This window comes from Tupaia chinensis, unplaced genomic scaffold, assembly GCF_000334495.1.
Source record: "Tupaia chinensis unplaced genomic scaffold, TupChi_1.0 Scaffold000627_1, whole genome shotgun sequence".
NCBI classification, from domain to species: Eukaryota; Metazoa; Chordata; class Mammalia; order Scandentia; family Tupaiidae; genus Tupaia; species Tupaia belangeri.
This window is the reverse complement of record NW_006160147.1, coordinates 2540242-2565906: the sequence shown is the minus strand read 5'-3', so window position 1 is coordinate 2565906 and position 25665 is coordinate 2540242. Positions and strand designations below refer to the sequence as shown.

Sequence of the window (25665 nt, the reverse complement as noted above, 5' to 3'; positions counted from 1 at the left end):
TAGATAATTTGTTCTTTTTCTTTTTTTTTTTTTTTTTTTTTTTTAAGGTTTTTGCCACAGGGCATGTACGCTAGTGAAGAGAGACAGAGAAAGATGGTGAGAGGGAGAATGAGAAATCACCCCTCCAGCGGGATGGCCATGCCACAATCCCTTCTCCTCCATTTTCCTCCCAGGATTTTGGGCACGCACGCACCCATGTGACTTTAAAGCCACCTGGTCTGAGACTTGAACCATAGTCAGCCATGTGGGAGTCCAGCGCCATAACCCCTACATCACCCGCTGACCCCCTTCTTTTCTTTCTTTTTTTTTTTTTATAGTTTATTTATTCATTTCTTCCATGAACAAGCGAGGCAGAGAAAGACAGCAAGCATTGCCTACAGAGTCTTGACACGCTAACCCGATTCCAGCCTCACCGGCACTAGATCATGGGCAAGTGTGTTCTCAGGACTCTCAGGGGTCTCCAGAAGTGAACACGGAATCTTCTCATGGGGCTCAGCCTCAAAATGTCAGGTTTTACCACCATCCAGCCCCTTCCTCAGATAATGCTTGGTTTGGGGCAGATTGTCTTCTCTGTCCTCCCCTGAATGATTTGGACAGAGAGGAGACAGTGAAATTCTGGGACTCTCAGAAATTTGGGAGGTTAAGATGGAGGTGGATTCCCGTGGAATACTTGACGTATCTGATAACAGCCAGGATTTGCACAGTGCTTTGTCATTGGCGGCATGCCTGCCCCTAAGCAAAAACTAGTCTGCTTATTGATCTCCCCTCCTGCACATTTATCCAACTCAGGGTTCCTGGAAAGGTCTGACGCCTTAAAGCGCAGGGTCTTTCGCTTCATTTTCAGGCCTGAGTTCGAAGGGACAGAGAGAGGTCATCTGATTCAGTGGTTCCCAGATTTTGGTCCGTGACAGAGTTTTCACTAGTTTGCAGTGAAATGAGGAAAATAGAAAAAATAGACTGCATTTTCTCAGAAAACAAAATGCATATAGCTTCAAAATGTATTCTTTTGGGGCTCAGGAGATCTACTAACGTATTTAAGGTGAGGCTTTTGTACTCTTGATGAGCTGATGGTGAGACTAGACAGTAGTTGGGCTTTTGAAATAACCTTATTTGGCAAAAAGTTAGCAACTGTATATCAGTTGCTCAAATTTCATTTTTCAAAATGTTACTGGTTCATGAAATCCAAAAATCTTGCCTCCTGGCAGAACCTTCTCCAAACAGATGAGATGCTCCTGATAAGGCCTCTTTGGGGCAGATTTCTGAAAATGGGAGTCGTGACCTTGTTGCGTCTACTTTTCTCTGTGGGTCCTCAGAACACGATGGACTCCGAGTCCTGGCTTCCTCATTCCTAAATCGTGGGAGGCCCTGCCTCCAGGAGAAGGCCCCTGGGAGAGGAATGAGCGCTCACCTCTTTCCCTTTGTCCTGAAAGGCAGGGATCAGAGACATTCCTTTCTCTGAGGGGCTTTGGGATGAGGCTTGGAAACCATGAGAGTCATCTTCCGTTCTTGGAAAAGATGGAGATTGGATTTTGGGAGCAGCATGAAGTATATTTTCCATTTGGGGTCTTGGTTTTCAGTGTTAATCATTTAGAAATATCTTTCTAATGGGACGGTCAAGAGTTAATGGCAGGTAAAAATCTTGATACCTGCCTGGCCTCGTGGTTAAGGAGCTGGATCCCACATGGCTGACTATGTAGTTCAAGTCCTGGACCTGGCAGCTTCAGAAACACACCAGGTACATATGCTTGTGTGCCCAAAATCCCCACAGGAGGGAGAGCTGGGAGAAAGAAGATGAAGGAGTGACCATGTCCCATGGGGGCGGGGGTGCTTTCTCCCTTTCTCTCTTTATCTCTCTCTCTATCTCTGGCAAGCACATGTACCCCCTGGTCAATTTTTTTAAAAAAAATCTCAATTTGAGTTTTTGAGACAATGGATCTCTTTGGGCCCTCAAGAATATAGACTGGAACTTTTCTAAATTTGGAAGCTCCTGGAGGCATTCCAGTGTCTGATTCTTCTACCTGCTGAGGAGTCAGGCCTGGAACTGCAACAAACATGTGGGAATCCCCAGGCAGGTCCTTGGCTGCCAGGACCTGAGCATGTGGTTGGTGTGCACATGTGTGCAGACTTGCATGAGCAAACCCTTTTAGGGGAAGCTCTGTTTGAAATCACCCTAGGAACCGAACCAGGTGCTCCCTTGTGAGGTTCATGCCAGTTTCCTTTTCCTGAAAGCAGATGCCCAGGAGCTTCTTTGTAGGAGTGAATTTCATGTTCTGAAACAAGATCCCTACTAGTCTAGGAGAGCAGTTCACGTTCCTGAATGAGGAAGGTCGGGAAACTGGGAGGAGTGGGCGGCAGGAGCAGCAGGACAAACTGCGAAAGAGAACATTAGGCTCTAATCGGGAAGACCAAGGAAGGTGTGCGAGTCCCTTCTCCAAAAGGCTTGTGGGCCGGGATGGTCGGAATAGCAGCTCTGTCCTTGAGAAAGCAATGCGGGGTATGGTGGTTAAGGTGCTAGACACTCCCACATGGCGGACCACGGTTCGAGTCCTGGACCTGGCGGCTTGCTTTCTCACTTTCCCTCTCTCTGTATGTCTCTCTCTGGTCAAATTAAAATAAACAATTGAATAAATAAAATTAAATAAACAATTCTTTAAAAAGAAAACAATGTATGGGACTAGTAGCTGGCATAATGGCTGTGTCGCCAGACTCCCATGTAGTTGGCCACGGTTTAAGTCTCAGGCCTGGTGGCTTAAACTCACACCAAGCGTGTGTGCGTGTGTGCCCAAGATCCCGAGAGGAGGATGGAGAAGTGGTTGTGGCGTGGCCATCCCCCCCCACCAGGGGGGTGATTTCTCACCTTCTGTCTCTTTATCTCTCTCTGTCTTTCTGGTGAGCGCACGAACCACACCCTATAGCAAAAACCTCTCAAGAAAAAAAAAAAGAAGAAGAAGAAGAAAGAAAGAAAAGAAAAGAGAAATTAAAAAAAAAAAAAAAAAATGGGAAAAAAGACTATGAACTTCTGACTGAGGACAAACACCATAGAGCCATGTGAATTAGCCGAGGGAGAAAGGCAAAGTGAAAAAGAACCAAAGAAGTACAATTCACATTTTGCCACTAGAGGAGCTTCTGCACTGTGGATGCCTCCATGGGCCCTGTGGGGATGGCTCGCCTACTACGTCTGGGGCACTGAATAATGGTGACAGGCAGTGGTTCTCCTAACCCATCTCTGGTCATCAAGTGGAGACTTTCCCCAAGGAGACTCTGATGAGGATTCTGTCCTAACTTTGGATAGGTTTGGGACAGTCAGGAAGTAGAGCTGAGTTCTTAGAGATGAGGATCTCCTCTGCGGTGTTTAAGCCAGAAAGGCAGAAGGTGTTAACCATTCAGCATAGTGTTTGTTTGTTTGTTTGTTTTTAATGCAAAGATAAATAAAGACATGACTGGAACCTTTAAATATGTCCCTATTCTGGGACCAGCAGTTGGCATAATGGCTCTATTGATGGACTTCCGTGTAGCGACCATGGTTTGAATCCCAGACCCTGTGGCTTAAACTCATGCTGGGCATGTGTGCATGCCCAAGATCCTGAGAGGAGAATGGAGGAGAAGAGATTGCAGCACGGCCATCGATGAGTTCTTGCTTTCTGTCACTCTGTCTTTCTGGCAAAGAGGAGAATGGAGGAGAAGGGATTGCATAAATAAATAATATGTCCTCATCCTTGTTATGGGGGTTGGGGAGCTCCAGAGAGCAATATCTGGATTCTAAGACTAGCCTCATCTCTAACTTATGGTCTTGGGCAGGTCAGTACCTCTCTCTGGGCCTCACGTTTTTATCTGTAAGATTAGGGAATTGAACCTGCTTGCCACCATCCTGCTGTTTAACTTCACATATTTTAGTTTTCCATTTGATAGCAAAACCTCTCAAAGAATCTTGGGTAGACTTTATCACTCCAGGAGAGAGTCCACTATCTCCTTGAGAATTCCAGATCTGTTGATCCAAGATTGTGTATCTGGCATAAAAGAGGCTCACAGTGGCAGGACAGAGCTAGGTGTCCTCGGGACAGCCGACCCGGGGTCAGATCTGAGAAGTCTGCTTGGATGGCTGTGCCTCAGAGGGATCGAGTCCATAGCTATCACAGAGCAAGTATGACTAGAACCAAGGGATCTGGGCAGAAGAATTGCACAACATTGTTCACTGTTATTGACCAGGGCTCATTTCCCATTTATAAAACCTCCTGGGGCCATGACCCAGCATCAGGAGAAACACGCCAAGCCTGTTCCACTGGGGTTGGATGTGTTTTTCACCCCAGAGCCTCCTGTCTTCATCCTCCCCCTCACACTCTGCATCTTTTCCCTCAGTCCCATTCCCTGCAAATTCAGATCCCCTTTCCTCTTAATTTTTTACATGGCTCAATCATTAATTCCCCTGAAAATGCTTCTGGGAAGTAGCTGGTACAGATGAAGCTGTGGGGCAGCGTAGGGTGGAGTGAGGGCTGGAAGCCCAGTAAGTTAGAGAGTCGGGAGGCATGTTCGGAATCTTCAGGCATGTCTACACCTGAAGTCTAACCAAACAACAACACATTGCTTCTGCCAGCTCCAAACAGGGTAGACCAAGCAGCAGACTTTTATTGGCTGATGGGCTGGTCTTTGGACCCTCTTCCCTGCCTCATGCCAACTTGTACTCCAGGGAGCCAGCTCCAAGCTGCAGGAGCCCAGAGACTCTCCAGACTGGTAATGAGGCAAGTGCATCGAATGACTGTCAGCATCTTTAGCTTAAATTCCTCTGGGCGTCTCCTGGAAACCTATCTTTGTGGGCCATAGAAGTGGCTTCCATGGCTCCACACTTTGCTATCTGAAGCCCTTGAAGCCAGTGGATTTTAGAGTGGTAACATGGTACACCCTGTCTATTACATAAAACTCCCAGCAGGGCCTGGAGCAGCTCTGTAAATCGCACATATTAATGTTTCTATGGCAAGACTTAGCTAGAGTCACATAAGAGGCGTAAATAAAGGCTATCAAGAGGTTCATGCCAGTCCAGGTCATGTTTTGCTACCTCAGAGGTTCAAAGCAGGTTGGGTTTACTGCCAGATGAGTTAGGAAAAGTTCCAGTTGTCAGATATTTGTGGATTTGGGACTGCTCTAAAAGCATTGTGATTCTGTATCACCTCATATAATCTTATAGAGAAGGAATTGGTTCCCCCATTTTACAGATGAGAGCTCAGATGCATTCAGCTGAGTGGCTGAGCTGCGATTCCAGAGCAGGCCTGTCTGTCCCCAGGGCCAGGCTCTGTCCTCCAGGTAAGGTATTCCTTGCCCCTATGAGAACAAGTGGAGGATCAAGGGTGAGGGTGGGGAACTCCGACTTTGGTATCTTCCCTGGTTAGACGGGCATTTTCTGCTCTTCTGACAGAGATCACATATTGGCTTGTTCTTATTTATACATTGACTTCCGGGATCCCAGTAGGCTACAGGCTCAGAAGATGCAGAGCTAAAGTTAGTCAACTTTGTGGCTTGACGAGAAGAATCCAGCTGGCTTTGTGGGGACTGTGAGAGCCAAGAACAAACGGGGTCAAGTTGGGTTTCGTGAGAGAAGCATCCTCTGCAGTGGAAACAATCCCGTGCAGAACGAGGGGAATGCGCAGGGCTTCCTGCTTCCCTACCCATCCCCTGGCTGTGGAAGTCTTGCCTCGAGAGGGACCTGTTTGAGAGGACTATCTGCCAGGATCATGAGCTCCAGATAAAGAGAAGAGTGATGTGCAGCTTGAAATGGAGAATTCAATTAGGGGGTCTCACTGGTCTTCATTAGTGATGTGAACAAATGGTCAAAGGAAGTGCTAATTCAATCTGCCGAAGATGCACCATGCTTTTAGCACATCATCGGCAAGACGGACATGGGTCTGTTGTCTGGGCAACAGCATGGATGGCCTCCCTCCCTGCTTTCTGAGTGCTCTCAGATGGCCACTGCCGTTTCTGGGTCATCTCGAGGTCAGGCAAGAGTTGGACTCTTAATACCCCAGCACACGTGTCTGTAGTGTGGCTCTGCAGAGAGGAGCCTGCGGTCAGTGTGCGCTAAGTGGTGGAAGGGCTGGCCACTCTGTTAGGGGAGTGGCCTGTGCTGTGTCCTTCACTAGGAAGGTGCCCATTAGGAAGGGTGGTAGGTTGGTTGCCATAGGAACAAAGAACATCTGCTCCAGCCAACTAGTGAACAGATGGGGGAAAATTTTAAAGGGACCATTAGCTCATGGAATTAGTACCAGGGAAGAGGGCTTTTTTTCTTCCCCCTAAGATTATTTATTTTTTAGAGAGTGACAGAGAGGAGAGGATGGCGTCTCCAACAGGGTCTTCATGCCACAGTTCACCCACAGTCTCAGCCAGCCTGGATCATGGGCAGGCACATGCACTTGGCATGCTCAAGGAAGTGCCAGGACATGAACTCAGAACCTTTCCCATGTGCGTCCAGTTGCGTTACTACTGAACCATCACCTGCCACTGGTGCCAGGGAAGTGGGCTTTTCTAAAGAAGATCTGAGGAGCACATTGGACCTCTTGGCCTGAGAGAATTGTGAGGCTCTAAGACAACAAAGGGCCTTCAGTTGCTTCGGAAAGTGCAGGAGAAAGAAAGCAAGACTTTCTTGGTGATGTCTGTCCTCTGGGGATATGTCTCAAAGCCGTGTCAGCCTCGGCCCCAGTACAGAGCTCCCTGAGTTCTTCAGTCAGCAGTAGCCACCTGCTGCCTCCTTTAGGAGTGGCATACCTGTACAGCCATGGCCACTTCTGTCAGCTCCCTCTTTACCCCCCAGGAGCTTCTCCCCCTGGGTAGCAGTGAGCAGACCTACTTCCTTTGACCCTTACCCCCATCCTGTCCTCTCAACAACCTGATCCCTAGGCCTGCCAAGGTCTTCCAGCACCCTTTTCTGCTGCCCCTAGGCATGTCCATTCCCTTCTCTCTCTGGTTACCTTCCTTTCTTTATACCATCCGTGTGTGCAAAGTTGAGACGAGACGTTGGGTCCTCCAGATGTCATCTTTTTCCTATCCTTGGTACCAGTTACTGAAGCTACTCAAAGCACCCTAGAACCCTAGAAGAAATTTTATCAGAAGAGTGCGAGGGTATCTCTCAGAGCACAAGGTCAGAGAAATGGCTGGGCCACAGGGACAAACTAGAAGCCAGAAGCTGGTGCCACAAGTATGGTTTTTGTGTGTTGGCTCACACTTTCCACACGGCCAAGGCCTCTCAAATTCCTGACACGTCCATGTGACGGTAAAGATGGGAGGGCAGCTCTTCTTACCAGTAGAGGGCCGGAGAAGGACCGAGCTCTTTTCTGTCTCCATCTTAATTCCCATCCTGGGGAGGGATTTTGGCTGAGCTGAGTCTGGGAGGCCACCCTCCCCCCGCACCATGTAAGCAAGAAAGTAGTACCAGGTTTCAGGAAGATGGTGACCACCCCTGTAACTATGGATACTGGGGTGGGAGCAGTTTCTAGAAAGGGGTCAGTACTTTCATTCTCACATCAGCCTTTCTCAGATTTCCGAGCTAGAGGAGTCTAGCTTGGAGAGCTTCCATCTCCCTGAGCTTTCCTGCTCAGCACTCTTCCTGCCTGGTCTTGAGGGCTGGCAAGGACTAGTGAGTAGCACGACAATGGGACTGAAGGAGCCCGGCCTGTGGCTATGTGTCATTGCCATCCACCTTGGGTACAAAAGGCATGGAATCTGGAGTTTGAGGTCTATTCAGTCCCCAATCCTACTTACAGGTAAAACGCTCCTTTTAGTGAAATCCTTCATAAAATATTTTATTGTTTCATCAGACACCAGGGAGTCTACATTTAAAAGTCTCACAGTTGGAAAGTCCATCAAGTTTCTAAACTTAGTTTTTCTTCATGTAATTGAATACGTCTATTGTCCCATGTTCTAACTCCGGCCTCGAGGCCCACCATCTTGTTTAAGTTAGAATCGAGTCAGTAGATAGGACATTATTTCTGCATGAGAAGACATGGGCTTAGGCCAAGTTATATGGGATTTGGAACCATTTCTGACTGGCTGCTGCCTTTCATTCCTATAAGCCCTAGAGAAGAGGTGAGTGTCTGACTTGTGGAAATGGTGGAGATCACTCCTTGAGATTTCTCTTTCCCAGCCACAGGCTCCACATACCCAGAGCTAACTGTGGACCTCAGGAAAGGAGTGGAGGTCCAGGCAAGTCACACAGGAAGAACATGAGGATCAGTGGGAGGAGAGCCAAGGGTCTCAGGCCAAGATGCCATCTTCTGTTTATTACCTGCACGATGGGCCTTAGGGAAGCCGGGAAATCAGAACCTGCGAAGACCCCAAATCTATCTGGATCTTGGAGGAGAACCGCCATGGTTAGCCATGTAGAAAAGCCTCTCCTGTTTCTGACAGTCCCATCTCAGTGTGTGTATGTGGGGGCGAGATGATGATAACCAGTAATTGCAGGATAAGCATCGTTTCGAGCATTTTATGTGTATTAAGTCGCCACAAACCCTATGAGATAAAAAATGCTCTTGTTCCATATTACAGCTGAAGAAAGTGAGGCCTAGGAAGGTTGACTAACTCATCCAAAGTCCCATGGCTAGTCGGGAACAGAGTCAGGACTCATCCAGATGTCTGGCTCTACAGCTGTCCCTGCTGCTCCCCTGTCTGCGTGGGGAGCTGAGCAGCTCTACTGCAGGTGACCAGGAGAAAGTCCCACCTGATGTCAGCCCCTCCCGAGCAGGGACCTTGTCCTTTCTAGCCAAACGCTTAGCTCAGTGTCTCACACACACCGTAGAGCTCTTACTGGAAAGAGGGAAATTAGGGGAGAGGAGGATTAGTCTTTGTCCTGAGCTTTTCCAACTAGAGAAAAACCATTTACATTCAGACAAGCTGTGCATTTTCCTACCAGAAGGCAGTGTTTAGGGGTTAAATGTCACATCACAGACAAATGATAGAGCCAGAAGAGTTTTTTTTTTAAGGAAGAAGGATGTGAAAGTGACTTTGTCCATCTGAATCCATCTTCATCTTTACCCTGGTCTCTGCATTCTTCTTTCTCAGTGAAGCCAGTTGTGAGGAAGGAGAAACCGCAGCAAAGGGGAGTTCTCTGTTACAGTAACTACCCGGTTCCTAAATGTGGTTCACTCTCTTGGTCAGAGTGGGTACGCTTTTCCTGGCACTGCGCCCCCTTGCTTTATGCTCCACTCCCCGAATCTCTCCTCTCCATCCACTGCATTGGCAGAAGTAGTGGGGCTGGGGAGCTGGAGGGGTGGAGGAAGGAGGCAGGCCTCACTTGGCTCCACTGTGCGGGGTGCGTGGGAGGGGGCTGGAGATGAGTGCTTCCTTCTGATCTTGCCTGACTCCCCTGGAGCCAGTGAGGTGGGGGTGTCTTTGAGCGCAGCAGCAGGAGGGCCTGGAGGGGCCCAGGAGCTGGACTATTTCTGTAACAGGGAACACATTTGCATCCAGCCACAGAGAAGGTCAAACTCTGGGCGCGGGGCTGGAATGCAAGGGGCTGGCAGTGGGGGAGCCGCGGTTTCACCCTTTCTGGCAGTTCCAGGGCCCCTGCGATGCCCTGTGGGGAAGGTGGAGCTGCCGTCCCGCCTGGCCCCTGGTGGTGCCGGTGGTGTTGCTGTGCATTGGAGGATCGAGGGGTGGGCGCCAAGGCCAGACCCCACTGAGGTGAAGAGGAGTTTAATTCCAAGGTGTGGGGTGCTAATTTGTGCTCTCAACCACTTAAAAAAAAAATCTCACTGTGTGAGAGGAAAGGAAATAGCACTGAGGTTATTATGAAGTGGAAGGCTATTAGGGACCAGGAGACTTGCTGAAACACACATGTGAGTGTATGCTGGGGTTCTAGAATCCACACGCGCTGGTCTCTCACCTGCACTGGCCCCTCACCCTTCCAAGGCCCGAACACATACACATGTACTTGTGTTCTTAATGAGGACCCCCAAATTGTGAAAGGTCTGACCCCACAAAACCCAGATCTGCCCCGGCATCTGTGCGTGCTGGCTCCCAGCTCCAGCTCCTGTGCTTACTCCCATTCACACAGCCTTTTCATCTGTGCACGCTCTTCTCTACGTTGCACACTCATGCTCACACATGCGTGTCTGTGGTTTGGGGTTTCTGGAATTTCTGTTTATGGCTAGAAAATTGCCCAGATCCAGCTCTGCCTCTGTCACAGAGTACTGTCTTGGACAAGTTTGACCGCTGCTTGACCTTTGGCCACCCTGCTGTTGGCTGGCACCTCTTCAGCTCTCCTTATGTGTAACCTGTGGTGGGTTTTCCTTCCTGTGCTCTGGGTTCCCCTGCCCCCAGCTGAATCTAGACCTCCACAATGGGGAGAGGGTCCTGAATAAGAAGTCAGCCTTTTGAGAAAGGCTGTCCATGAAACACAAAGCACTGAGGACTCTGTCACCTCTTTGGTCCCCTCATTTTCTCCGGAGGTGCGGGACTTCCTGGCTCAGGTGCAACGGGCCCCAGGGAACAAGAACTTGCCCACATTGTGCAGTGGGCTGGGTGCCGTGTGAGCTTGGCCTTGTGCAGCTCTGCCCAGTGGTGTTGCTCTTAGAATTGACTTGCAGGACCAGCAGATGGCATAATGGTTATGTCACTAGGCTCCCACATAGTTGGCTGCGGTTTGAGTCCTGGGCCTGGTGGCTTCAAAGTCATGCCAGGTGTGTGTGTGTGCCCAAAATCCCAGGAAGAGAATGGAGGAGACAGGACTGCGGTGTGGCCATTCCCCATGAGTGGTGATTTCTCACTTTCTGTCTCTCCAGTGAACACATGTGTCCTATAGCAAAAATCTTTTCCTCCAAAAAAAGAAAAAACACTGACTTGCTTTTCAACTTACAAGACACGGCAACACAGATATTCCTACCCCAGTTCCAAATGTGCTAGGAGCTGACCTTCCTTGCGTTTGGGATTCTCAGGTGTTGGTTGTTCTCGCCCCTGGGGCTGGGAGGGGTGGGCCTGGTCAGCTGATCACATGGTCTGAGGTGCATGGTGGCTGAAAGTCGTTACAGACTGGACTCTCTATGTGCCACCTGATTGGCTGACTTCTTTAGAAACACTTACTAAGCATCCATCCGTCTTCATGTGTCACAGTACCGAGGGGTTTTATAGCCATAATTAGGCCATTGTCTCCTAGGGGTGGTCAGTCCAAGGCAGATGCAGACAGTAATAATGGCATGTATTGAACATTTCTAAGTGTCACTAAAATTCAGTTTAAATCTCTGCTGGCATAACCTTTTTAACCCTGTGACAAACCCATGAGGTAGGTCCTCATATTATTCCCTTTCTACAGATGGGGGAATGAAAACACAGAGAGGGGGTTAAGTCACTCCCTCGAAGTCCCTTAGGTAGTAACTGGTGGAGCCAGGATTGGAACTGGGACAGTCTGACTTCAGAGCCAAAAATCTCAAGGCTAATGCAGATTCAACTCAGAAAAATAAACTGAAGGATTAGCTTGCAGGATGATGCATGGGAAGGGAATTTCAAGTTGCACAACTAACATGATGTGGGGTGACGGTGGCTGCGGACTGTGTCCTGGGCCCTCAGCCCAGTTCTCTCGCTTCCTAACTGTGTAGCCTTGGGCTAGTTACCTGCCCTGCCATCTCAGGTTCCTCCTCTGTAAGGAGCACCCGCGGGACACCTGCCTCTGGAGGCTAAGCAGCGAGCTTGCTAGCAGCATGGCTTGGGTAGGTGTTAATTTCCTTTTCCTTCCTGTGCCAGTCAAGTCAAGCTTTCCTGGGGGCGGGGGTGAGGAGTGACTTGGGCATCTAGGGTTAATTCTTGTTTCAGGAGGGAAGTGTCTAACCAGTACCCTGTCTGCCAGACAAGACTTCTTGCAACCGCCATTCCTACTGTCCCCCGCCTTGGGACCTCCTGGCACTGGAAGAGAGACAGGCTGGAGAGAGATTCAGACAGCTGTCTCCCTCCAGCCCCTCCTTCTTCATTATCTTTTTTTCCTCTTAAAAACAAGGACATTCTCTTGCATAACCACAGTGTAATGAACAAATTCAGGAACTTTAACATTTATACAATTCTATTATCTAATACACTCCCTATTTAAATTTGGCTGGTGGTCCTAATAATGTCATTAGAATACAAGGCAGATTATGTCTCTCTACTCTCCTTTAATCTGGAAGAGTTCCTTAGCCTGTCTCTGTTGTTCATGCATTGAAATAGTCTAGAAGAGCATAGGCTCTCCTCCGGGCCTTTCTCAGCCTTGTCCAGCCTCTCTGTCTTCCTCCCATCCCCCTCACGCTAATCCCAGAGCAGAACTGACCAGGGTGAAGCCATCAGAGCAGGCTCTGTAGGTTTAAAATGTATGGAGTGCCAAAAAACCCTCCTTCATCAAAATAAAGATTATTTGAATGCAATATTTTTCTTAAAGAATTGTTTAATTTAATTAATTAATTTATTTGTTTATTTTTGGAGAGGTTTTTGCTATAGGGCACGTGCGCTCGCAAGAAAGAGAGAGAGAGAGACAGAAAGCGAGAAATCACCCCCTGGGGGGTTGGCCACGGAGCAATCTCTTCTCTTCCATTCTCCTTTCAGGATCTTGGGCACGCACGCACACGTGCCCGGCATGAGTTTAAACCACCGCGTCCGGGACTCGTACTGCGGTCTACTACATGGGAGTCCAGCGACATAGCCATTATGCTAACTGCTGGTCCCTAATTTTATTTATTATTATTGTGTAATTTGACCAGAGAAAGAGAGAGGGAAAATGAGAAAGCAAGCCACCAGGTCCAGGGCTTGAACTGTAGTCAGTAGGCCATGTGGGAGTCCAGCACCTTAACCACCATGGCACCTGACAGCCCCAGTACAGTATTTTTAGGATTCAAAATCAATGTAGGCATTTCATGTAGAATAAAATATCAACATGTGAAATAGAAGACGAGATCAACAGTAGCCCCATCTAAGCTACAATACGTTGGAAGCTAAGGCAGAGGGCACTTTGGTAATTCTATACTAAAGATTCTGTCTTTAATTTTTAAATGTTGATACTTCATTCATGACATATTTTTATGTTAATTTTTATTTCAAAAAATATCACATGATAATATTATAAATCTTCATGCTGTGTTTTGGATGCCCCTTACACCGTATGCCTTGCGCTGCTGGTGAGTGTCCTCTCACTGTCACCCCGTCTTCAAAACAAGGGAGAGAGAGGTGGGGCTCCTCGCCAGCCCCTGTCCTTGGGCCCTGGCCAGGGGGAGGAGGTGGGAGGGCGCAGGACAGAGAGAAGAGGAGGGAGGGGTACGGAGACCAGAGCCTAGCCCGTCTCTGGCCAGAGCTCTCTAACAGCTTCCAGCTGCTTCCACACCCACCAGACTTCCGCCTTGGGAGTGGTGGGTGCTTGTTTTCCCCCCTCTCTGCAACAAATGTGTGCTCTAGTAGCTCCTTGAGCCTCCTCATCTCTTCCTGTCTTCCCTATCCTGATGCAGCAGCGCTCCCCTCAGCTGGTACTGTCACCTCCCTGGGTCTGCCCGTTTCCATCCATCCCTGGAGCCCTTTGGGTTCTATCTCTGGCCTCACTCCCAGAGCATCCGCCCAGGTCCGGTGAGCACGCAGTGCTGTCTGTGGTCCCCACGGCTCTGGGAACCGAGCCAGGAGCGATAGCAGCCGGACTAGGGGGCCCGATCTTGTGGCAACAAGAAAGGAGATCCAGGCTGAGGTTAAAAGACCCCCAAGGTGGGTTATCTTAGCCCACCACTTTGAGTTTTTCCTTCTGTTGTAACGCGAGAATCCTTTATTTTTAGAAAGGCCGAATTACTTCATCTACATCCAGGAGAGGAGTACAGGCAGGTTCAGGGCTCAGGTCATTGCTGTCTTTAGCCCACATCACTGTTAGACTGAACCGGTCACTAGGAAAGCTAGAATTTCTACCCTGGCTGTCCCCCTCCTAGCCCTCTTTCCAGTTCCATCACAATGTACCGCGAGCAAGCCCAGGGGTAGTTGTGTTTTTTTGTTTGTTTCCTTTTGTTTTAATGTCACAGATGAAGACTTTTCTTTTCTTTTTTTAAAAAGGATTTGTTTTATTTAATTTTATTTATTTATTTTAATTTGACCAGAGAGGGGCAGAAAGATAGGGGAAGTGGGAAAGCAAGCCGTCAAGTCTAGGACTCAAACCATGGTTGGCCACGTGGAAATCCAGTACCCTTAACCATCATGCCACCTGCAGATTCCAAGGCTTTTCTTTTTTATAGCTTTCTTAGCTTATATTGATATATGATATATATGCCATATATTAAAAGGGCAGTGGGCCAGCAGTGGCGTAGTGGTTAAGGTGTTGGACTCCCACATGGCCGACCACAGTTCCTGGACCTAGCTGCTTGAAACTCACCCCAGGTGCGTGTGCATGCACGCCGAAGATCCTGAGAGGAGAGTGGAGGAGAAGGGATTGTGGCATGGCTATCCCCCCAGGGAGTGATTTCTCACTTTCTCTGTCTCTCTTGTGAGTACACACGCCTTATATCAAAAAACTCTCTTAAATAAATAAATAAATGGCAAAATGTTGTGAAACTATAGCCACAGTTAAGATATCAAACACATTGGGACCAACAGTTGGTGTAATGGCCATGTTGCTGGACTCCCATGTTGTCGACCATGGTTCGATTCCCGGACACACCAGGTGCGTGTGCGTGCATGCCCAACATCCCGAGAGGAGAATGGAGAAGGGATTGGGGCGTGGCCATCCCCCTGGTGGAGTAATTTCTCACTTTCTATTTCTCTGTCTCTCTGTCTTTCTGGTGAGGGCACACACGCACCCTATAGCAAAAATACCTCTCAAAAAAAAGAAAGATATCAAACATATGGGGCTGGCAGATGGCATGGAAGTTAAGGGCACTGGACTCCCACATAGCCAACCATGGTTCAAATCCCAGACCTGGCAGCTTGCTTTCTCACTCTCTCTCTCTCTCTCTCTCTCTCTCTCTCTCTCTCTCTCTCTCTCTCTCTCTCTCTCTCTCTCTCTCTCTCTCTCACACTCACTCTGTCCCTCTCTGGTCAAATTAAAATAAATAAAGTTAAATAAAATAATTCTTTTTTTTTTTTTAAAAAGATATCAAACCTATTTTCATCACTCCCCAATGTTTCTTCCCACCTCTTTGTAATCCTTCCCTCCACCTGGGCCCAGGTGACCACTGATCTGCTTTCTGTCACTATAGAGAGTTTCTATCTTTTTAGAATTTTATTTAATGGGGGCAGCCTGTTGCCTGGTGGTTAAGGGAACCAGGTCCCACAATACTGACAGTGTAGTACAAATCCCAGACTCTACTACCTTGGGAAACATACCAGCTACATGTATGTTCATGCTCTAAATCTCCACAGGATGGAGACATGGAGGAGAAAGGCATTGTAGCATGATCACACCCCAGTTAGGGGTGCTTCCTCCCTCCCACCCAGAGAGTACAAACACCTCCTGGCAAATAAGGGAAACAAAGAATTTTATATAATGGAATCATACCTTATACACTTTTATTTCGGTAGAGAGGGGCTTCTTTCATTCAGTGTAATTTTGAGATTCATCCATGTCTTTGTATACATCAATTCATTTTTTATGGCTGAGTAATATTCTTTAGTATGAGTGTAGCACACGTTGGTATTCACATGTTTGTGGACATCTGGACTGCTTGCAGTTTGGGGTTATCACAAAGCTACTATGAGTTTTTATGCTAAGTGTTTATGTGGACGTATACTTTAGTTGCTTTTGGATTAATACTTTATGTAATTATTTATTTTATTTTATTTATTATTATCTTTTTTTCAATTTGACCAGAGAGAGAGAGAAAGTGAGAAAGCAAGCTGCCAGATCCAGGACTTGAACTATAGTTGGTCATGTGGGAGTCCAGTGCCTTAATCCCCCTGCCACCTGCTGGCCCCTGGATTAATATTTTTAAGTTAAATTAATGGGTTGTATGGTAGATGTATGTTTAACATTTAAAAACTATTTTTTGCTCTGTAGTGTATGCACTTATCTGAGACAGACAGAGATGGTTGTGGAGGGAGTGAGAAAGTACCCCCAGAGGGGATGACCACACTGCATTCTCCTCTTGGAATCTTGGGCATGCATGCACAAATGCCGGGTGTGAGTTTTAAGTCTCTGGTTCCGGGACTCAACTCGCAGTCGCCTACGTGGAAGTTCAGTTATGTAACCATTACACCAATTGCTGGTCCCATAGCAGTGTCTTTTGAAAAGCAAGATTTTTTATGTTGATAAAGTTCAATTTATTCACTTTTCTTTAGAGTTGGTATACTTTGTCATATTTAAGACATCTTTGCCAAATCCAAAGTCACTAAGATTTTTCACCTATGCTTTCTTTTAGAAATCTTGTAGTTTTAGCTCTTACATTTAGGGCTGTGGTCCATTTTGAGTTAGGTTTTTGTTTTAAGATTTCTGTTATAAGGTGCACGTAATCGCTGGAGACACAGAGAGAAAGTGAGAAATCACCCCCAGGGGGATGGCCACACCACAATCCCTTCTCTATTCTTCTCTCAGAATTTTGGTCTTGCCCACACATGCCCCTGCATGATTTTCAAGCCGCCAGGTCTGGGACTTGAACCATGGTCGGTTGTGTGGGATTCCAGAGCCTCTATGCCACCTGCTGGTCCCAACTTAAGTTAACTTTTTTTGAATTTTTAAATTTTTAATTAATTAATTTTACATTCATTCACTGAGTATTGTCATAGTATACAAAATGTGATTTCCCATCCAGTGGCTTAATCACATGTTATTGTTGATAATTTTCCATTCCTTGTTTCAATGTGTATATATATATATATATATATACACACACACATATATATTTCTAGTTTCAATGTGTGAATATACACACACACACATATGTATTTATATTTTTCCCCCTATTTCTCACCCCCTGCCATTTCCCACTCTCCTCCCACACTACCACACTATCTCCGGTGTCTACAGTTGCTTTTCATTCCTTCCCCCCCACACATTTTATTGATTAACAAAATATCTTAAATAATCTACTCTCAATACAAGTTCAGCTGATATATACATATCTATGAATATATGTCTGACTAAGCGTGAAACTCTGAGTAGAATGAATATACTATAATGTAGCACCTAGCTGATGCTATATAGCTTACTGCAGTCATTAAACAAGTATATTTTGGGACCAGCAGGTGGCATGGTGGTTGGGGCGCTGGACACTTCCGCATGGCTGACCATGGTTTGAGTCTCGGACCTGGTGGCTTGCTTTCTCACTTTTTTTCTCTCTCTATCCAAATTGGAATAAATGAATGAATTAAATAAATAAATATTTCTTTTTTTAAAAAGTGTATTTTAATATATTTTTTAATTTCAAGAAAAGCAGTTTTAGCTTTAATAAATCAAAATCAAAGAAATGCTAAGAGAGCTTTGCTTAAAACTTAAAGCCAGGAAACAGGTTAGAATTCAGTTCAAACAGTAGGTACATAATAAAAATCCTTAAATTAAGTTAATTTTTAAAGAATTATTTTATTTAAATTTATTTATCATTGTTATTATTTTCCAGTTTGATCAGAGAGACAGAGAAAGAGAGAGAGGGAAAGTGAGAAAGCAAGCCACTAGGTCTAGGACTTGAACCATAGTTGACTATTTGGGAGTCTAGTGCCCCTAACCACCATGCCACCTGCTAGCCCCTAAGTTAATTTTTTTAATGGTAGGGTCAGGGTTCTTTTTATGTGTGTGTATGTGTATGTGTGTGTGTGCGCGTGTGTGTGTTTGTTTTGTTTTGTTTTGTTTTTGATATATTAATCTCCAGGGTTTTCTAGCACTGTGTATTGAAAAGGCGATCCCTAATAGAAATTGCCTTTATACCTTTGTTGAAAATTAGTTGGTCATGTATGTATGGGCGTATTCCTGTCCTATTCATCTATACACACATCTTTATGCTAATACATTGTTTTGATCACTATAGCTTCGTAGAAAGTCTTGAAGTCGGGTAGTCAAAGTTCCCAAATTTTATTCTTTTTCAATGAATTTTGGTTATTCTAGGTCCTTTGAATTTTATTTATTTATTTAGAAATTTTTACTATAGAGCACATGCGCTCGCTGGAGAGACAGAGAGACAGAAAGTGAGAAGTCACCCCCCAGAGGGGATGGCCACACCACAAATCCCTTCTCCTCCATTCTCCTCTCACTATCTGGAACACACGACACGCGCGTGCACACACACACACACACACATGCCCTAAGCTTTTTTTTTTGAGAGTTTTTTGGTATAGGGCACGTGCACTCACCAGAAAGACAGACAGACAGGAAGTGAGAAATTACCCCCCGGGGTGATGGCCATGCCACAGTCCCTTCTCCTCCATTCTCCTCTCGGAATCTTGGACATGCACGCACATGCACCCGGTGTGAACTTAAGCCACCGGGTCCGGGACTTGAACAGCAGTCGACTACATGGGAGTCCAGCGATGTAGCCATTACGCCAACTACTGGTCCCGGTGCCCTGAGTTTTAAGCTGCCAGGTCTTAAAAACTGGTTGAACCACAGTCAACCCCATGGGAGTCCAGTGACGTAACCATTACACCCTCTGCTGATCCCCTTATGTGAATTTTAGAATCGACTTGACCACAGAGAACCTGCTGGGATTTTGATTAGGATTGTATTGAATCTATAGAAAAATCTGGGGAAAATTGACACCTGAACAATGTTGAGTTTTCTGATCCATGAAAACAGTTTCTCTCTCCTTTTATTTAGATTTTCTGTAACTTGCCTCATAACATTTTGTAGTTTTTGTTTTCAGCATGTAAGTCTTACACATCTTTTGTCAAATTTATCCCTAAGTATTTATTTCATTTGTTACTGTTATAAGTGATGTTTTCAATTTTTCAATTTTTCATCATCAGTTGCTAGTATGTAGAAATACAACTGGGTTTTCTGTGTTGACTTGGTATCCAAATCTCCTCCCCCTCCCACCCCGCATTAAAGTCAGTTTCGCTAAGCAGGAACCTGGAAATACCGAGGTGAAAGGCGCTGAGTGACACGAGAGCATTTAAGATGGCACGTGCAAACATCAGCATCCTTCCCTGGTTTAAATCAGTAGGTCATGTCAGCAGCAACCAGGGCTGCTGTGCAGGGTGGGACAGAGGGGTAGAGCGCTCCCAGATCTCCGGGGTGTTCTTGTCGGGGGAATGATGCAGGTGGGAATGAAGTGCAGCCCCTTTAAGAAGGGAGGAAGCCAGCCGCCAGGCCACTGGGAAGGCAGCCCAGGAGATAAGATAAGGCCCCCTGGCTGGTTTAAACCAGGGTCCTGAGCCCCAGTGGCGGGATTACTGATAGGCAAACAGGAACCAGGGCGATAAGGGGAGGTGCCAGCTACTCCATCCAGGCAGGCTGGAGGGGAGCAGCCAGATGGCTTATTTGGGATCTGGGAGGAGATGGGAGTGTGGTGGGTGTGTACAGAGGGCACTTGTGTTCTGTGCATCCTACCACAGTTGTGATGGCGGTAAAAATCCAAAACCAACAAAATCCCACTAGGCTGTACGCACAGGCACACAGTTTTATGAGCAGTAAATGTCCAATAAATGCTTAGAGCTCTTTATCCTCCACTGACATCTTCACGCTCTGATAGGGGTTTGATGACTACCTGATGGCTTCCTCAGTCTAGGAAAATCCTGGCAAGGACTTCGTGACAAACCCGGGGCTGCTCATTTGCACATATCTGCATAGATTTGCATGTGTCCTACATGTAGCTACTTTTATGCTGGATTTAGATTTCCCTAAATCGGCTGCCAACTTTTAAAGGGATAAAGAGGGGAACTGTCTCCACTCATTCCTGCCTACCTTTCATTTCCATCCTCCGAAGTTGCAAAAATGATGTTTATAACTTTGGAAATGGAAAGAATACCTGTGGTGGCTTAGTTTATGCAGAGACAAGCAGTCTTTTGCCTGTTGATGTGTTTCCTGCCTTCGTTTCTGTTACCGTTCCTAGATCCACTCCCCAATCCACTCCCCAAACTGCCCCGTGCGGCAGGGAGATAGTACAGCAGAGAAATTCTTTTTTAAGAGCTCACAGTGCTTGGGAGCCTTCGAGGATTAGAGCCTGTACCTGGACGCAGATGTTAGAAACTGTTACGGAGATCGGATCTGTGCATTGCTTCTTGTCCCAGGGCTAGGGATGCTATGACTACCTTTGTCTGTACTCTCTCCTCCAGGAATAAATACAAATATCACCCCTCCCCCAGATCCTGGCTCCTCTATTGGCCCGCCAGGCAAATATTTCATAATGTGGGCTCATCCAATTGGGCATGGTGCCAGAGCCAAGCGCCTCAGGTTGCAAGTGTTCTCCAATCAGGCAGGGCAGCCTGGGTGGGACTAGAGGGCTCTCCCTCTCCACATGGGAGAGCGGCAGCATTACTGGGTGGATGATTGGGGTGGGAGCTGCCACTTTCTCAGGGCTGAGTGAAGGGGACAGGGCTGTCCATCAGCCAGCTTATGGCATCACAGCACTGAAGGGGTTAAGGCCGGTCAGCATGTGTGGCTGTTAATGATTGCTACCCACCAGGGACCTGGTGAGTGTTAAAGGAAAACCTTTTCCCTGTTCCTGAGTGTGAAAGGAGTCAGGGCTAGAGGCAGCAGCAGAGGGGACCGCCAAGAACAGCCGGTGAGTCAGTGGTTGTCTGTCCGACGCGTCTGTCCGGGAGGCTCAGACACAGGTAGGGAAGCATGAGCTATGTCCCCTCCATCAGCTAGAATGGGCTTTTATTACCGCCAGAGACAGGATCCCAGATGGGGCCCAGGTGTCAGTATCAGTCCGATGTATTGGAAGGAAATCTTCAGAACTGCTTTCGTCCAGGGTGTGAACTTCTTAGCCCAGAAGCTGAGGTAGAGGCCATTGTCTATCCTGGTGTGGAGACAATGGTTTTGCGGGGCCACCCTGGGCGCAAAGCCGGAGCCACGGCTCTGCCTCCCTGTCTCTCAGCCATTGTCTCCCGGGAGGGACTCGGTAGCTCCGGGCAGAGGCACCATCATCAGCATGTCTTGTGGGCCGGTTTCCTGAGACTAGGCCACAGAACGAGGTGGAGGGGACCGGGACAGGAGGCTGGGACCCTTGCTTCCCCTCCCTGTACTTACGGTCAGGTGCGGAGTGGAGGGGACGAACTGCACTCACGAGGAAGACAAAGTTGTCACTGGGGAGCAAAACTGAAATCCAGGAAGACGGAGACCCAGCCTTCTCTGTTTATGCCCTCAACTTCCCCTCTGGGCCCCTTGTCCCCTCACCTCTTTGCCCCAGGCACCTTGTCATGACATGGCAGGCTGTGCCAGGAGTGTCACACGAGTTCCTGGGCATTGTTGGAGGTGGTGGACAGGCAGACTTTTCTCAGAGGCTTGTGTGTGTGTGTGTGTGTGTGTGTGTGAGTGTGCGTACGCGTGCTCGTGCATGTGTGTGTGTGCATTCACACATGCACACGTGATGAGAAAGAGCGCCTGTTTGTCACCAAAGGGGAAGTATTGACTTTACCCCCCTCTTAGCGAGAAGCCTTTTGTTCCCCTGCTTATTTCTTAGGAGGAAAAAGATTGGATGACGTAATGGGGATGTTAGGCCGGACCTGGGCAGGGACTCTGGGCCCCGGGGGGCAGCCCGTGGGGTTGACACAGGGCTCCCTGTGCCAGACTTGAAGCAGATCTGAGAACAAGGCAGATGCAACTGCCGTGGCTTTCAGCTGTGGAGCTTCCTCTGGCCAGGCTACCCATGGGCAAACCGAAACCAAGCACAATGAGGAGGAGGCGCCAGCCCTAGCCCCAGCGGGCAGGAGCAGAGCCGCCAAGTTTCTGGGCATTTGAGGCCAACACAGAGGGGGCAGTGAGGCTCAGGAGAGGAGTGGGGGTTCCTGTCGTGTTCTGCTTGTATCAAGAGCCAGCTACAAATGTGACGAGGCAGCCTTCATCCTCACTCTCCCGGGAGTAGACAGGGCTGTTATGCCCAGGCCAGGCGAGCCTTCTGGGCACAACCTGTGCAGTTGCCCAAGTGCCCAGAAGGGCCAGAGTTTGTTTTAAGGCTCTGCTGTTGCCGTCTTGAAATTCCTAAGTTTTGAACAAAGAACTTGAGTCTTAATTTCGCACTGGGCCCTGCAAAGTATGTAGCCAGGCTGACTCCCAGGCCTAGGCCGGAGCTGCAGCACGGAGCAGTTGCTCATATACTCCAGCAGGTGTAGGCAAGCTCACCTGTTACTCAGGTATCTCTTACCACACTGCTTCTGTCCTGGCGGGGACCCACACAGCATCCCTTTCCCTTCCCTCCTCTCTCTTCCCCTCCCAAGGCTTCCTGTTCCCCCTTGCCCCAGCTTCCCTGTCTACTCCTTCTTCAAGGCTGCTGCTTGGCAGGGGACAGGGGGAGGGGTCAGCAGTGTCCTTTGTCTGGTTGCCTGCCTCCCATCCCTCTCTTTCCTTATTTGGCCTGTAGCCAGCAGGTGCTCTAGGCTGAGGTTCCGGCCTCAGCCGAGCATCTCTTTTACTCCTACGAGATTGTCCCTCCCCTCCATCGCACGTGCTTCCTGTGCTGTCATTTAGGAACAGGCTGCTTCCCTGTGCATGCCACGGGCTGCAGGTCCCGCTCTCCAGAGCCGGCAGCAGCTCCTCTATGCCAGCTCTGGATGCAAGGCCCTGAGGAGACCCCCACCCTATTTCCAGCATTGCCCAGAGGTTGGCCTGTCCAACAGGGAACAGGAAGGTAGGAAGGAGGATCAGGTCCCATTCTTCCAACCTTCTTGAGCAGGGCTTGATCTTCTCTAAATGTCTTGCCCCAGGCCTCAGCTCTGTGGGGCTTGGGGGAACAATATTTTCCAGCCCTGGCAAGGAGTCTTAATGCACATTATTTAAAAACAATGGATCATCTGGGGACCACCAGGTGGTATGGTTGATAAAGTTCTGGACGCTCCCTTATGGCCAACCATGGTTCGAGTCCTGGACCCAGTGGCTTGCTTTCTCACTTTCCTTCTCTCCCTGTGTGTCTCTCTCTTGTCAAATTAAAATAAATAAATGAATAAATAAAATTAAAAATAAATAATTCTAAAAAAAAACAATGGATCATCCAAAATTTTTTTTTTTTTTAATTTTAGAGCATCTGTGTGCACATGGAGAGATGAGCACCTTCCGCAGGGCCTGGCCCCGTAGTCAGTCTCCTTCCTCCAGTCCTTCAGCCCAAGCTTCCCAGGTCCATGGAGATTCCACCCACAAGACTGCCCTGCACACCTCAGGCTGACTGGGCCGGGGGCCCCAGCTGGGGTGACCAGGCAAGGCCTAGCTTCTCTTGAGCAGCATGGCACTACCGCGTCACGCAGCCAGCCCCCAAATTACTTTTGAATTGGCTCTAGAATGTATCATTTTCTTTTTTAACTTGTTGGTGGTGGTTATTGGCAGCAAATTTTCCTTTATTTTTGGTATCCCTTAGGGGTGAGAGGGAACTTAAACAAGTATTTCGCACACATGTCAGCTGGTGAAAGGATAAGTTGGTTTGGAATTGTTTTGTCGAATCTAAAAGTATTAGAAATTAAAGATGGCTTAGAGACTGTCTAGCCTGCTGCTGTCCAATAGAATGTTCACAGTGGTGGAACCTTCTACGCTGTTCTGTCCAGGATGGTAGCTGCTAGCTATTGTGTCTACTGAGGCACAGAGAAGTGACTGAGGAGATGAAATCTTCATTTTATTTCTTGAATATTCGAATAGTCTCATATGCCTAGTGGCTGGTGGGCTGGGTGGGGGGGGTTTGAGATGGTGCTTTTCATTTTACTGCCTTATGTTAATAACGATGATAATATCAGCCACTTACTGAGCAGCTATGTACCCCAAATTTTCCTAGTGATTTAACTAGGCATTTGAGGCCAACACAGAGGGGGCAGTGAGGCTTTTAATTCTCCCTACAACTCCGGGATTGCAGCTCGTGCAGTTGGGGACACAGACCTGGCAAGGTACAGTGTGCCTCAGTCCTGTCGGCATGGAGACTCCTGAGACCACGGTGCTCGTGCTTCTCCATGGGGATAACCCACAGGCTGTCCATTCTTGGCCACCGTATAGCAGTTTTCTTCATAAGTTCTCCAAGTCCTTTTCTGGGTCTCACTTTTCCTTTCTGGGGTGTCAGAGGAGCCCACCAAGATCGTCTCTATCCACAGGGAGGAGATAGCCATGATTCCTAAGTACACCCCTTTCTGGCTGGTGCCATGGGTGGTCCTTGTCTCCAGGCTCCTTTGGATCCTCCGCTGCAGCAGATAACAATCCAGGGAGATTCCTCCACCCTCGGAGCCCTTGGCAAGCTCCCAACTACATGGGAAGTTCCAGAATCCTCACTCTTGGCAAAAGGAGGTGTTTGGATTTTCCCACAATCCTCCTGTGTCCCACGTGCCCCATGACTCCCAGTCTCAGACAGACGACCCACTGAGCCCTCCTGGGGACCAGGGAGCAGAGTGAGTCTCCCTGAGCAGGTGAGGAGCTTTGCTGCCATTCCACCTGCCTTTGCTCCCCCTTCCCCATGAAACACCCCATCTCCTGAAGTGGGAGGTCCCTCCCCAGGAGCGGCTGTCCAGGCTCCTGCTCCCTGCACCAGCTGATTCACTGCTTGCCCCTTCCCTAGACAAAGCCTCTGCGGTACAGACGCTTATCAGCCTCCGCTGGCCAAGGAGGGGAGGGGCCGGAGGGGCCTCCAAGCAGATGGGACCTGCCCATTGATCCCTGGTGAGAGGGATTGAGGCCGAGCCCTCCTGCTGCCTTGGGTCGCTATTCAGCATCCCACCCGGACAGCAGGAGCCCCTCCTCCAGCAGACTCCTCCCCTGCAGCCCGCTGGTCTGCGTCTGGACCACTGGGTCACTGGCCATCCAGTTCCGCCGCGGGTGAGATGGGCCAGAGCGCGAGGGTGGAGGAGGCCCAGGCTGTGGGCAGTTTGTACGTGGTTCCTTTCCACACCCCCACACCCAGGCAGTTGTTGTCACACTGCTGTGGGGGGAACCCCACTCCACGTGGCACTCGATTCTCAGACCTGCAGCCCACAGGTGTTACCGGTGAGGGCATGGTGTGCTCCCTCTTCCCCAGAGACACGCACTCACCGGTGAGCAGCAGGAGAGGAGCTCACTCCTGTCACCATGGTGGGGCCACGGCCTCAACTCTCTGACTCTGAAGTGGCCCTTCCTCATGGCTCTCCCCTCTGTGGAAGGGCTGGAGCCCATGAGAGTCGAATCTTATTTTCCTCTTCGTTCTGTGCCCCTCCAGGGCACCGTCGCCTCTTCCTCTGTCGGGTCTCCTGGGAAGCCTGTGTGGCGTCCTGAACAAGACATTGCTTGATACTGTCGCGGCCGTGTTGTTAAAAGGAGGAAACCAAGGCACCAGACAGCGTGGCCTTCTCAGATTGCTGGATGGGGAAGCCAGAGGGCACTGGGAGCTTCTGAGGGTGTGGGGGAGAGAGACCCGCCCAGCTCCGTTACTCTCCAAACACTCTAAAATTCCTTCTGTGGGGTGGGCTGGGGTGGGGTCGCTGCTCTCTGTAGGACACCAGAACCACATCTGCTGACTTAGCAATGGGGAGAGAGGGTTTCCATGACCTTCCACAGCCCGGGAAGCGGCCAGCTGGGCTGTCTCAGCCTCTGGAGGGCGGGGATTTGGGACTCAACTCAAGCATCCAGAGGAGGACTAATTAATGATTGGCCCGCCCTGTTACCCCTGGGATCCCTTCCTG

The 25665-nt window shown here is 48.5% G+C and overlaps 1 protein-coding gene and 1 long non-coding RNA gene across 13 annotated transcripts in view; one reads left to right on the top strand and one right to left on the bottom strand.

Annotated features, from left to right (window-relative positions):
- Window positions 1–25665, top strand: part of PLEKHA6 (pleckstrin homology domain containing A6) — a 164663-nt gene that overhangs the window by 82402 nt on the left and 56596 nt on the right. The gene's annotated exons all lie outside the window — the stretch shown is intronic.
- LOC106733154 (uncharacterized) overlaps window positions 23711–25665 on the bottom strand; it is a 3085-nt gene continuing 1130 nt past the window's right edge. Inside the window, exons 2-3 of the long non-coding RNA XR_001371194.2 lie at window positions 25040–25374; window positions 23711–24198 (exon numbers count right to left, since the gene is read on the bottom strand). This is a non-coding gene — a long non-coding RNA (uncharacterized LOC106733154). The remainder of the gene's footprint in view (window positions 24199–25039; window positions 25375–25665) is intronic.